Below are 15,148 nucleotides of genomic sequence, written 5' to 3'. Positions count from 1 at the left end.
TGAGGTGTCTGAAATTGTCGATGCTGCTGATTTACTTGTTTGTTTACATCGTGTCTACGGCTACTGACTGTAAAGTAGATTGGCTCAAAGGGGCAAAAGAGATTTACCCCGCTGATGCTTTTATTGCCAGACATCTTCTGAATCTCTATAATTTACACTAGGGCTGCCACGATTTGTCGACTAGTCACGATTACGTCGACTATCAAAATCGTCGACGACTGATTTAATAGTCGACGTGTCGTTTGAAGCTTTGTAAGATCGCAAAAGACACAGGAATAATAGCAGGATTTAAGAGTGTAATAACGGACTGAAACAGAAGATGGCAGCACAGCATGTACAAGGATGTCAGCTGCCGTTAAACCCCGAAGAAGAAGAAGCAGCTGTGTCCCAGAATTCATAGCGCGGCCCAGCTTAGTTTCCAACAATGGCGGTAGCTAGTTAGTTTTAATATTACTCTTATTATTCTTTCTGGGTCACAAAATAAACGTTTAACATATTTTCAGGCGAGAATGTAGCTGTGTAAACCTCAAATATCGGCTCAGTTTATCAGGACACCACATATTTTCAAAAGCGCTCCGACGTTTTCAGAGACGTCTGTTACCCACTAGCTCGATAGCTAGCCGGGGGCTAGGTCACTAGCCCCGTGAGAACACCGGACTCCCGGCAAATTGTTTTCAAACCCACCACCGTCTTTCGCGACTCAGGTTAAATATATACGAGTCACTTAGATAAATTAAAAATGTTGTTGTTTGGCTTTTTTTTTTGTATTTTATTTGTTCCTGAGTAAATCGGTTTGGCTGAGATTAAAGTTATAGTTTTTACACAGCTGAATAAACTCAAGCAGACAGCTGATTATCAGAAGTGTGAGATGCTGGAGAATATACTCTGGTGTCCTGTTATATTTTAGATAGCAAGGAGTTTATTAAACTTTACCGAAACAATCTGCAAATTTCATTAAAATTGAATAAACTATCATCTTGTCTTTATTTTTAGTTAGCACCTTAAAAGCTTAAAGCTGTAAGCTAATGATAGTTATATAAGAGCAGATGCTGCTGGTGCAATAAGCTGTAGTTTTATGTCCAGTGGATGATGATCTGATTAGTCGACTAATCGCATAAATAATCGGTGACTAGTCGACTATCAAAATAATCGTTTGTGGCAGCCCTAATTTACACATTGATATTGCACTTGGAAAAAAACATATGAATCTTTGTTGCAAAGTACTTTCTATGCACTTTGCACCTTTTGTCCGCATGCACATGAAACTTTTTGAGATAAGAGATATGACATAGTTTGATCTGGGCAGGAAAATGAGCCCAGGAGGACTGAAGCTTTATCACTCTTATTAAAAGGAAAAAAATGATACCACCATCTTGTGTGTAGACCAGTATTCACAGTATTCTTCACAGTAAATCTCAGCTCATTGTGCATGTGTATCAGTAATGGATGAGGTTAATCGCACTTTATAGCTGCTGAACTCACTGCAGAGTTCTGTGAATGGCCCGAGGTTGACCTACTGTATTTTATTGGTAGTCGATGTCTACATCTGCATAACATATTTTCTTTTTGTGTTCCCCAGGTTGCAGTTTTGATCTTTGCTGAAGACTCAAGACCACACAGGTAAATGAAATAAAGCAGATATAGGCTTATACTTCTATATTCAACCTCTGTCGTTATCATTTCTTCAATCTCCTCCTGTCCACTAACACAGTGTTTTCATTCAAACCTGTGATTTCAAGCTCTTATTATTTACTTACATACATGCAAGGGGGCTTCACTTTGTTAGCTATGACACATGTTTTGCTTTCAAGAGCTAGCACTGTATATTTATGCATGGATATAAGCTTTTCTTGTCTGTGTGGTGCACAAATGATAAGTGAGCAGTCAGTGGTCTGGTTTTAGTGCAGCTGAATCAGGCCTGTAAACAGAGCAGGGCGTGCTGCAGCAGGCTAATAAAACAGAGACTGTCCCACTTTCTGCCACTTTGATCCACATTGCAGGCCCTGCTGGACTTCAGCTTGCCTCAGTGTCTCAGACGTCTTCACTGACCGCACCTATCCACTTCACCCTCAAAGCTAATTATGGTTATGCTCTATAAACTTTATTCCTGTTTTCTGCAAGACAGAGCAAGACATTAACCAGAATATTATTGATGTTTAATCTACTACTCATGGCTTGTGTGTTTTGATATGTGGCTGTTTGTAAGCATGCATACACAGTGTGACTCAGGGCAGGCATGCTTGCCTAAGCGAGCGTGTATAGTGAAAGGGTCTTGTTTAGAAAAGTGAGTGAGCCCTGGAGGCTTGTCAGTTCCCATGTCTTTGTATTAGAGCAGTTCATAAGGCCTTTCTGCCTTCCTAGAAAACGGGCATGTGTGCAGGCAGGCCAGGTGAGGTGAGGTGCAGGCAGCTGGTACTTCTGGACCTCTCTGTCTTGTAATGAGTCAGATTCTGCAGAATAGGATTAATCAAAATGAGAAGTTGTTTTTGGTTTGGTCTCCACTTTAACTGTGTGCAGTGTGATATCTTCTCAAAGACAAGTTACATCTAGCAGAGAATATCAGGCGCAGCCATGGTTTAATGTAATGATGGGAAGTAGAGAAGGAGAAACGGAGAAAAGAGGAAGAGACAACAGAACAGACAGACAGAGGCTTAAGCACCTACTGATATGGAAGTTGCACTAAATCTGGCATGAAAGTTTTTGGCATTTGGACTGAGCCTGAGGAGAAGGATGTCAGGAGGGAGGGTAGGTGTGGGAGCAAGAGAGATGAGAAAGAGGTGTGGAGACAAGTCTGGGTCTGAGTGGAAACTTGAATGGAGGGGAAACTGGGCTGGAGGCCACTCAGCAGATCCACCTGAACCCTGCCAGAGCAATCAGCTATCAGAAGTTTAGAGAGGGAACCATTTACCCCCCTAAGTAAATTCACTAGGGGTTTGTAGGGATTTGGCTTGCTTTTTGGGCTCTAATGCAGGGATATTTTGGTAAGTGAAGTCCTCTTGTTTTGAAGAGATGGTTCCAGAGCCTGTCTGCTTTTTAATGGGATCACAGCAGACACTCCAGGAACCACCGCCAGGTGAAGCGGTTCTGCTATCTACTTCCAGCTGTGTAAACACACACACAAACATACACACAGACAGACACACACACACACGCAAACTCTCCCACCCAGACACAGTCAGAGACATGTCCTGTCAGTTCTAATAAAATGCTTGCTGGCTCCCATAGAGGGAAACGCTCATAATCCCATTTTCTTTCAATGAAAAACAAAGCAGATTCTTTTGCTTTTGAGAAAGTGTTTGGCCTTGTTAAAAACAATGAGTTGCTTGAAAGATGCAAACAAATTTAACAAGAGCTAGTGATGTCTGTTCTCAAGCTGGGAATGTTCAAGGGAGCGTGACATTGTCCTTCCCCTCTCTCTTTTTCTCTCTTTCTTCGATATTTAATGTTATTTAGTGTTTCCTGCAAACGTTAATTTGTTTTCTGGGCTGTTTTCCTTCCCTCTAGGCTTTCAACCTTGTTTGCGGTTGATGAGGTGATATAGAAAACTCACATCTTTCTTGTTTTTTTTTCTTTCTTGAAATAATGGCACCAATGTGTATCCCTGGGAAGTGCATGCATCTGTTTGGGATGTTCGCTCTCTGTGATTGTAGGACTCTGTTTTACTTGGTCAGTATGACCTTTTGCACAGGTTTGTGCAATGAGGGAAGGAGGAAGCAGTGGCCAGGCAGTAGCTTTGCTGTTAAAGGCATTTAGACTTTAGAGCTCCATTGTTTATGTAACTAAGAGAAAGTCAAGACTCCCTTATGGCCCTTTTGAAAAGCAGATGCCGGAGATTTTTGCTGCTACATTTTATGGCTTATTTGCTACCAAGGAGATTCTGAGATATCTTAGGGGAGCACATCTTTTCTCACATTTCTTCTGTCAGGCAAGAGCTGTGGAAGTTCTGAGACTAAGGAGGGGTTTGAGCTGTTAGTCTGACAATACTTATTTTTAATACTAGTCTGGCAATACTTTATTTTGTTATATTCTTTTAATATCTTATTCTGTCCAACAACTCCACCTTTTGTGAAATGTTTTTACCCTTTATCACCTTCACCTCTAAGATGGTTGATGCATAAAGGCCCTTTCGGCCGATTCAAACCTCCAACCGATTAAACACTAAAACATTCTCCAAACAGATTTTCCAGGACTGATGGTGATTGCTTCAATAAGTCATTTAGTTTCCTATTCAGCCTTGAGGATTTATTTTTCATTAAACAAGGAAAATATTCTTCTTAGTTGAGATAGTTCCATGGGCTAGAACCAATCACCACTCTAATATTAGTGGTACACCTACAAACATACACACACGCACAATCCATCACTGACAGCACTCTTGGTCTCTAAGCTGCCATGTTGATCCTCTGGAGCACAGCAGAAATGGTCATAAGCTCAGAGGAGCCATTGTATTGACAGAACTTTCATAACCACATAGTGTTACATAAGGCCCATGTCACAGATCTTGCACAGTGTGTGAGCATATTTTGTGTGTTATGTGCTCAGCCATGTGTTACATTTTAGCTGGAAGGTGCGATGTTTTAAATTATGACTAATCCACCATGCCTTGGAGCTACAAAAAGAAGGTCTAACTGAAGATGTCTGTCTAACAGAATCCTATGCCAGAAAAGGCAAACTAGTTTGAATAAGACCACAGTTATCCAGTTGTGTGTTTTTCCTGATGTGTGCCTAAAGTGTGACTAACCCTGTGGTGTTAAGGTTTGTTTTCTGCAGCCTGGGTAAGCTTTCATTAATAAGGAGACAGACATTTTTGCATTTGTGGAGAATTAGAATTTATTCCTAAGAGAAACTGGTTTGCACAATGGCATAATCTTTGGAAAACAAAGCAATTTTCTTGAATACCATCACGTCTAAATGCACAAACAATTACAAACGCTCTGCACTGGAGAGGTCACGGGAACACATTTGTCTCCTCAACATGGTCTAAAAGAATTTGATTTAGTTTTCCCTCTAGATGCTGTGTAGAAAACTTCATCGCTATTCAGTGTTGATGAATTCTGACTTCAGTGTTATTGTGGTACCCACAATCCTTTGTCAGGAGTGTGCATTTTGGACTGCAAAAGTCCACGTGTTTGCTGAGAGCCCAGCGTTATTGAAACTCCTGCCTCATCTGTTTGCTCAGCCGGATGACTCAGAGGTCTGCTGGGGTTCAGTCAGCTGCTGCCCCTCTGGATGTGCCACCAAGCTTTCAAACTTTCACTACTGTTGTGCCGTCTGCTCAGTCCACATATGTGAATCACTGTTGAGGTTTGTGTGAATTAAACGGGTTACGTCATACATAGATCACTTTCATCTGTTTTTTCATCTGTTTTATGTATGGCAGCAGAGAGACCTAATGTGCTGCACAGCACATGATATAGCTTAGTGTTAATGTGGTGTTGATACGTATGTGCATATTTATAGACTAATATTCTGACTTGTAGGGTTTTATGTTGGGCAGGGTACGTATTGGTGTTGAGCCAAATGTTTCTGTAACACTACTGAAAGCTGGCATTTGTCCGATGTTTTCCTTGTATAGTTTGAGTCTGTGCTCCAGATTTATATAAAAAGTTTGAGAGTATTCTGTTGGATCTGCATTCAACATTCAATCAAAGTCAAATATTAAAATAAACAGCTGATGCTGATACGTTACAAAAGTAGTTCAACAAATCAAATGGCTGACAGATACATGATTTGTTAACCAGACTTAATGAGAATAAATAATTTCTTCAAATCTCTTCAAAGACTCACTGTTAATTCCAAATATTCTGGGAAATGTCAAAGAATACTAATCCATAGTTTTATGAGCTTATTAGTTGTGCACTGTATGCATAAGGCACAGGTGTTTCTGTTTAAATATGCAGCACACACAATGTAAGCACATGATTTTAAAAGTGAACAAGTTACGTGTGATTTTTCCCTATTGTCATCCAAAAGTCTGTTTGATCTGACTGCTTACACCTCCTCCGGTGGCATTCGGGACTTCCGCAGTGATCGATTGGCTAAGTGGCCCACTAGCTTAGCATTGTGAGAGGCAGCTGAGTGATATATTGTGTGTGTAAAAGTGAAGGGCGTTAAGTGGAACACAACCCAACAGCAGTAAAGGCCGCAGTATATCTGGCAAGACGTGTCTTTTCTGCAGCATATCCATCCTTAGTCTAAGTTGAAGTATGTGTGTGTTTGCATGAGTGTGCATAGTCCCAATTCCCCAAGCGGGGTCTTACCTTACAGGGTAACCCCATGACCTGATTTATGTTTAGATTTTATTCCTTCTGTTATGCTGGATGCTTTTAACAGGAACTGTAAACCATTAAATCACCCAGTGAAATGCATGTCATATGAGACTTTCATTATAGGTCATACATTGAAAGCTGTACATTATTGGCTATTCAAAGTCCCCATGCTTTGAATGGCTTAAGGAGTGATTCTCAAAGAGAGAACCAAGCATGAACCGATGCATGTGCTTATTTATTTAAGTTTGTTTGTTTTAGAGCACACATATCCAACTATAAGAGTGTGAAAGAGGGAAAAAGTGGTAGCTTAATTTGGAGAAATAATCTGTTGCCTCGGTAATAGAGACTAATGTGGAATTAGGCAAGCATGCATTCATCTGGAATGCTTCAGCAGCAGCAATCAGCATGGAAAACACAATGATATGGAATTTCCCTGTCAAGCTTTCATTCATGTTCTTTTACACTGATTCTAATGTGGAAAAATGTGGAAGGGAAGCTTACTTGGGGAATATGAGGATTTAGACCTGGAAAATTATCTAACTTATCAAATATGAATGTTCTATAATGAGTTCACATTAACCTTAATATCCTCAGCAGTTTTAGGGCATGCTGAATGCTTTCCATTGAAAGTTCACGAAAAGAAACCTTGTTATGGCATTCACTTCCTCTAGTTCAGTGGTTCTCAAAGTAGGATCCAGGTACACCAATGGATTTCTCAGTTCTTGCTTGTAGTTCTTGTGTTCCTTAACCTGCACAGCTGCTGCAGCTTTCTTTAGCATTAAGATATAAAACTGTAGCCAGAGTTCCTGAAACGCAACCATAGCCTCAGTCATGATGGCCTGCTGCTAGCTAAACTGGAAATCAAATCACACATGAACAAAAGTTAAGTACTAAGACAACATCAGACTATAAAATTAACACCTTATACTTTAATATGAAGAGCCCCATGAGGCTTTGCTCTTGCTGCTTTTTTTGCTACATTATCTCTGTGACATGAATTGTGGCACAATGATCGTTTCATGTTGAGTTTCCAGTATTGACTAGAGCCAAACTTTTTGTTGGAAAATAAAATTTGATTAATTGACCAGCCCTGTGCTGTGTAGTCAAATGAATATGTGTACAAGATGGGGATTGCCTCTGCTTTCACTTAAACAGCAGTCACTGATCATTTCCTTGGCTAAGTGAGTGAAGGCTGAAGCATTGGGAGAAGAAGAAAAATGAAAGGTCTATTCGTGTTTTTCTAAGAATCAGAGTTCTGGAGGGAACTTGTACACGTCCATTTACCCCTCCTGGACTGACCCTTCTGACTCTGAACTGTACCCCCCTTCATTGGGGCACTTTCACTGGTCAGCCACTATGTGGCCCCATGCTGGAACTTACTGGACGGCTTTATAAATGGACATCTCTTCACCAGCTTTCCATAACTTTCATGATTTTCATATCTGCTTCCTCTTCTTACTACCCATTGCTTCATCACCCTCTTCTCCACCCTCTGCCTCTTTGTGGGAAATACTCATACAGCATTGGGCCATCTATCAAACAGGCCATTAAAAAGAAATACAGAGACAGAGTGCACCTCTAACAGTAAAGCAATGAATCACTTAGTTTCTCATTACCGTGGGTTATTGTCAATAGAACTGTGGAAAAAGAAAATGTTATATGGACAACAGTCCAATGCTGTGAACGAACTCTTTATGCATACATTATTAAAGCAGCTCATAAATGCCTATGTGTTTTATTACTTTATTTTCCTAGGGTGTTTTCAATTTAGTTTGATCAAACTGCAACATGTCTGATTGATATTTGGATGTAGATTATACTTTTAGACAGCAAAAATGGACATGCAGTAAAACATTTAACATGTAAATCATACACCTTGAGCAATAAAAAGACCCATGTACTATAGTAAAAATTACCATTATATTATTTGGTTTTACACAGCTTACATAAAACAGCTACACCACCCAAAAGCCTTTGACAGCTGAGCAGAACTCAGGCACAAGCCATTTATAAATCTATAGTGATGAATCTTTGATTCATAAATTTGGGAAACAGCTTTGCCACAGCTATATTATTATTATTATTATTATTATTATTATTATTATTATTAGTAGTAGTAGTAGTAGTAGTAGTAGTAGTAGTAGTAGTAGTAGTAGTATTACAGAAGACCAGAGGTTCGAATTCCCTATCTGGCCACCTCTAGAGTTTGCATGTTCTTTCCAGGTACTCCAGTTTTCCCCGAATGGATGTCTGTCTACGACAAATTAGCAACCTGTCCAGTGTGTACCCTGCTTCTCGGCTCATGACAGCTCGAGATGGATAACAGTTTGTTCAATGACCTCTCCACCACGGCTTCAGATGTGTCCACTTTGCAGCCAATCAGAGACCCAGAGTTCCTGATAAATGTATTCATTCTGTTGGTGTCATCAGCTATGCTGCTCTCCCAGGAGACCACAACAAAGGTCACTGCACTTGCACAACAGAGTGATAAAACAGATCTCCAAAACACAAAACACAGCCTGCTCAACTCCATGTGTTCCAATTCAGCCTATTGTTGATGGGGATGCCCAGGTACTTGCATTCCTCCATCATATCAACATACCCTGTCCCAAGAAAGACTTAGTCCATGCAGCTATCCTCAGTGGACATCAACCATCTCACTGCTCTTATTCATATACAGAAGCAGATGATTTTTCCCAGACCACTGCACAAATCATCCAATAAGACAGAGTCATAGCAAATCTCACATACTCTGGACAGACAGACAGACAGACAGATAAAAACAGAATATAAAACACAATAAACAGTAGGCAATCAAAAGAAAAAGGGGCAAACAAAACAAGATCCATTCACAGTGCAAGAGTTGTTACTACTATTGACTAAACTGAAATAAGCTGTTAATAAAAACTAGGTTAAGGAGAAGAAAGTAAATGTAGATGTGCATGTGCATTGAGCTAATAAAGGCTGTATCAAGAGTCTTGATTGTGGTTTGCAGAGAGTTATGCTTAAAACTCAGTGTCTCTCCTGCTTTCTGTGATGCATTGAAGGTCCTTATAGCCTAGGGGACAATAGAGTTCCTCAGTCAGTGGTCCAGGACAATGATAGTAGTCTGTTGGTAAACATGCTCTTCGGCCTCAGGAATACTTTGTGCAGAGGGTTCCTGTTGTTATCCATGATTGAAAGCATTTTATTGAGGGTTCTTTTCTCTGCCACTGATGTAAGGGGCTCCAGCTCCATGCCAACACCAGAGCATGCTCTCTTAACCAGTCAGTCCATCCCTATTCTTAATGCTGCCTCACCAGCAAACCACTGTGTAGAAGAGAACACTGGCAGCTACTGACTGGTAGAACATCGGCAGGCATTTATTGCAGATTTAAATGAACTCAGTCTTCTTGTGAAGTACATCCTGCTCTGTCCCTTCCTATAAAGTACACCTGTATTAGCTGACCGGTCCAGTTTGTTTTTCTCAACATTTCTCCTTCAACAGCAGTGGCTGAATTACCTTAAACACACTAAAGAAATCAAAGAGGTGCACATCACCATGCAGCCTACTGTCTACATGGGAATAGACAGATATAATCATCTACATGCTGTCTGCAGCATGTAGATGATTATATCACCTGCTCCCAGTTTTTTGTTGATATGTGGATTCCAGGAGTTCAAGATATTTTTTTTTTAACCTACGGCCTCTGGTGGGCCAAGATTCAGTTCTTTAGCAACCTTATCATAAGTAATATGAAGGCAACTAGTCATTAGCTGTTAAGCTCTGATGGTGTCAACTTCTTTGATACAGGAAACCGACAGGATGTTTTCCTCAATGCCGATATCTCCTCAACGCCAAGTTGTAGAAGGCAAATCTTAAACTTGAAAGCCAGGTCAGAGCTGTTGTAAGATCTAGCTTTTTTCATTTGAGGGAATTAGCCAAAATAAAGCCCATCTTATCGAAACAGCATTTTGAGACAGTAATCCACGCCTTTGTTACTTCTAGGCTGGATTATTGTAACGCACTTTATTTTGGGGTTAGTGATGCGTCCATTAGGCGGCTGCAGGTTGTGCAAAATGCTGCAGCACGTCTTTTAACTGGAACAAAAACGTTTGAGCACATTACCCCAATTTTAATTTCACTCCACTGGCTACCTGTACATTTTAGGATTGTTTTTAAAATTCTCTTATTTGCTTTTAAATCTCTTAATGCCCCCCCCCCTACCTCTCGGAGCTACTACAACCATATACACCTCCCCGTTCCCTTAGGTCCGCCAATCAGCAGCTCCTTAAGGTACCAAAAACTAAGTATAAATCTAAAGGTGGTCGTGCTTTTGCTGTAGTTGCTCCAAAGTTGTGGAATGATCTACCCTTGCATGTTAGGCAGGCCTCTTCTCTCTCTGAATTTAAAAGTCTTCTTAAAACATATTTATTCGCTGAAGCCTTTGGCATTGATTAGAGGGGTTGACTCAATTTGTTTTGACATGTTTCAATTTATTTTAGTTTTTTAGTTATTTATTTTATCTTATCTCATTTTAATTTTCTTTACTTATGCTTTTAGCATGTACAGCACTTTGTGAACTCTGGTTTTATGTTAAAGTGCTTTATAAATAAAGGTGGTATGGTATGGTATGTGACACAGGCATAGACACAGACAGTCTGTGTCTAGCACAATTTCCATACAGCAGGCCAAGACAATTAGAATACTGTTCAAAAGGTGGTAATGTTCTGTAAAATCACCAGTCATAACCTTAAAACCACTAAAATGTTGGATTAGCAGGCATGCTACAGTGGACTGCGTGATGTCACGCAGTCCCTCTGCATCAGCTGATGGTCGAATGCAAACCGTAACAACAATAACAGAGCAGAATTCTACAACGTACTTTCCCATTGTAGTGTAAATTTCAGTGGTTTTTCTGTAATGCAACCGTTCTCTGACTTGTATCCCCATGTGATGTCTGTGTTGTGTGTGTAAGGTCGGGGGGCGGGTTCATTCCACTGCAGGGCAACCTACCACTGCATGTGGTGAATAAAATTTTAACTCGAACTTGAACTTGAACTCAGTGCTCTAAGCCTGTACATCATAATGTTCTAAAATCTTGTGTTCTACATCCTGGTAGCAGGAATGGACAGTTTATATTTCCTCCTTTTAGCTCTTTCCCTCGCTCCAGCTCTGCAGCTCCATCAGCTCCATCAGCTCCATCAGCTCCATCAGCTCCATAGGTTTAGCAGCATCAGTTGGTGCTGTGTGTAAACAGTGCATTGGCAAAAAGAAAAGGGTGTATAGAGTAAAAAAAGTTATTAGTGATTTACAATATTTGAGTATTGTAAGTGATGAGGACAGGAGTAAAAAACAATAAATCACTGCCAGTTTTATCCCTATCCATTTCCTGCACTAGATCTTGCTTATGACATTGATATCACTTGAACTGTCATGCCAATATAATAATACGCCAAAAGAGATTTATTTTGAAGCTATTTTCTACCTTCCTTTCACTTTTTACTCATCTCTTCTGCCATGTTGACTGAAATTGAATAGCAATGGAAAACAAACAGTGCTGGTGCGGGTGGGATTCTGTCTTTGGGGATTAAAGTGTTACATTTTTGCTCCAAGTGTCACTACACTGACTGCTTCAGTGCATAATGCCTTTATTTATTTCATTTCATTTTATTTATTTTTAAAGTGACAGTAATTTCTTTATAACCCCATACTGGCTGTAGCTCAGGTGGCAGAGCAGGTCAGCCACTAATCAGAAGGTCGGTGGTTCGATCCCAGGCTGCCTCCTGGCTGCATGCCAAATATCCTTGGGCAAGATACTAACCCCATGTTTGCCTACTGGTGGTGGTCAGAGGGCCTGGTGGTGCCAGTGTCCGGCAGCCTCGCCTCTGTCAGTGCGCCCCAGGGCAGCTGTGGCTACAATGTAGCTTGCCATCGCCAGTGTGTGAATGTGTGTGTGAATGGCTGAATGTAGTGTGAAGCGCTTTGGGGTCCTTAGGGACTAGAAAAGCGCTATACAAATGCAGGCCATACTGGACACATATAACTGTTTGCACCCATACTCATCTGTGTCATAACTGAATGCACATGGTTTTAGGATTTGTAGCTTGGACTTCCCAATATAATTATCTCTGATGTTCCTTACAAAAACCTTTCTAAATTTGATTAGAAATAATAGAAAAAGAAACACGGTCCACTGGTGTTTGCTTACATTTCCATGGGTACATTTCTAATTTGGAATTATTTCAGACAAATAGAAGTTTAAACAAACAGGGCTTGAATTGTTGCCACAGCTAACTAACATCATATCAATGATGGTGGGACTAGAAAAGCAATGATGGTGGGACTAGAAAAGCGCTATACAAATGCAGGCCATTTACCATTTTTACCATATTTTTATACTCAGAATTACAGAAAGTTGAAAAAAACAAAACAAAAGAAAGAATAATTTCTGCAACAAGTGCAATCACATTTAACCATTCCTGACATTTTAGCTAGTCTCAGATGCTTATGCTTTACTTGAAACTGGGTGACCTGCAGCACTGCTCCACTTGTGGATCACTGTAGATTATGCTTTTTGCTTCGAGATGTAAACACAAGCCCCAGCCAATCAAATGGAATTTACACAACTGTTCCAGGGCAGTTACTAGCCAATCAGATTGCATGAAAACTGCTGCGATCCTAACTAGTGAAATTGGTTAGCAGTTGGTTAGTGTTGCTATGGCGATAACCCATATGAATGATGAAATGAATGAACTTCCTCAGAATATCATTCAGTCAATATTAGGGATGTTTGTCGCCACGTGTTTGATATCACATCACATGATTTGTGCTTTATGCTTTAGCTGTAAATATTACATAATACTTTTCTGGGTGCCGCCACTGGAAGTTGTGTAGCGCTTTGTTTTTGTTCTCACTAATGTTTGGATTCACAGACCTAATGAATGAGGTGCAAGTTTTTTTTACATGATATTTAATTGTGGCTACTACCGTGTTTGCCAAGGTTAGAGCAATAAGGATTATGACATTATGTCTGATGTTGTTCTTAATGTAATGACGTCATTACTCAGTGGTCACAAGGGATCTGTCTTCTTGGAATACTAAGGTGGATGTAACACTTTGTAAATAGTGCATCACTGCCCTGTTTCATTGCAGTACTGTTTGGGGAAAGTCCAACTATTGAGCTGATAAGAAGTGGTCAAGGTTCCCTCTAATTTTTGATGTGTCTGAGCGAACACACAAACTCCCTGAGCGGTCCCTTGGACCACTGTGAGCAACAGCAGACGTGTGCACTGTGGTCACGCCAGCATCGAATCCATCCAAGTTACATGGTTTATTAAAATAATCAAATTACAGCATTTACATTTATGATAGACTACTTTTAATTAACTGCTTTAGCCCACTTACAATGAAAATTTAAAAAAAGCTCTGACTTGTATTATGAGTCTGTGGTCTGGGAGAGAGTCCTGTAACTCTCTGTCTGCAAAATACAGTAAATAATGACCAATGTTGGGCAATTAATTATATAGTTACTTCTTCAAAAAAGTAACTGAATTATGCAAGCAGCAAAGTTCTTTGCAGCTGTTTACCTAAAAATGCAGCCAAGGCGTTTTTTTAAATAAACATTTCAAACTATTTACAGAACAATCAGGTGTTCTGCATCAAATCTGATGCCACACCAATTATTTGTGCTACTCCAAAAAAGAATTTCTGTCCACTAAGGAGAACAACAGCCTGATACCTGCAGGCCTGACAACAGGAGATGTATCACTGCTGTAACACCTGTAACATTCAGCAGTCGCCTCATTGTTCTGACACACACAACAAAACTATTGACTACACTACACACTAACTACACAAGATTTGCGCTAAACGTCGCAAATCTCTCACATCTCAAAACACCGCCATCACCCCTAAAACTTCCCCCTTCCTAAACAACTAAATGCCATGTTGCCATATCATTTTTTGATTGGTCGACATGGTACTTTTTTCGACGAATAGGAAAGGGTGGGTTTTTTGGTTCCACGGACGGAGAGTGCTTTAGAGCATTTTCCTTATAAAATGAAGTTTTTACCATTTCTTCCCACAGTAAATATAAATTATAGTATTCAGGAAGAAAACCAAACATTGCATATCATTTTATCATAACTCTGGTTTTACGTGGCCGATCAACACAATTTAAAAACTGGTATAAAGTCCACACTTTTCCCGTCAATTGTTCCGTCTGTCCTGCTCACATCTCCAATGGTTGTACACGTTGTCATTAACGTGGCTTCACTCCACATCAACCATGCCACTTTGCTAGCTAAAACACCGGTGTCGACACATAAGGACGCTGTCATAGCCTGTCAACGTTGATTAGCTGCGTATATACGAATATGAATTGCGTGATTGGCTGGACTATGGGATAAAGTGGCATCGTTCTAATCCCGTACGGGAGCAGCCAGTCACTTACTGACTAACACTGCAAAACAGAATCAGAGCTTAACAGAATTAAAGTTTTAATTTTAATTCAGGTTGGATTTTTTTTGTGCGCAACACAGTTTTTCTGTGCGCAGAGACCGTGCCAGCAGTGCGCAATTGTGCACGCGCGCAGCTTAGAGGGAACATTGGAAGTGGTATATCTTTGATTGTATTATCTTGTTTGGGCTCTTGCGTGGGACCTGAAGTCTTTGTTAACTTGAGCTGTTTTTAAGTTTCCACTTCCATGCTTTGTTGGCCAGTTATTCTTTTGCATGCGCATTGTCAAAAACAGACGTCTAGATGTTTATGTCACATTTTGTCTGGATCCCATTGGCACATTTCAGTGTTTTCGATTTCTCTGCCACAGCAAATCCACCCAGTGGCCTTCTACAGCGTTTCCTCTACTGTAGGTATGGAAGGACTGATGTTAGTAATT

The 15,148-nt window shown here is 40.3% G+C and overlaps 1 protein-coding gene across 5 annotated transcripts in view; it reads left to right on the top strand.

Annotated features, from left to right (window-relative positions):
* LOC113026980 (zinc finger protein 469-like) overlaps positions 1–15,148 on the top strand; it is a 227,278-nt gene that overhangs the window by 58,003 nt on the left and 154,127 nt on the right. For all 5 annotated transcript variants that reach the window (XM_026176333.1, XM_026176331.1, XM_026176329.1 and 2 more), the window contains one exon: positions 1,580–1,620. The gene's annotated coding sequence lies outside the window, so the exon portion shown is untranslated. The remainder of the gene's footprint in view (positions 1–1,579; positions 1,621–15,148) is intronic.

The sequence above is a fragment of the Astatotilapia calliptera genome, chromosome 7 (genome assembly GCF_900246225.1).
Source record: "Astatotilapia calliptera chromosome 7, fAstCal1.2, whole genome shotgun sequence".
In the NCBI taxonomy this organism is placed as follows: Eukaryota; Metazoa; Chordata; class Actinopteri; order Cichliformes; family Cichlidae; genus Astatotilapia; species Astatotilapia calliptera.
The sequence above is the reverse complement of the archived record's forward strand: the minus strand, read 5'-3'. Positions and strand labels throughout refer to the sequence as shown.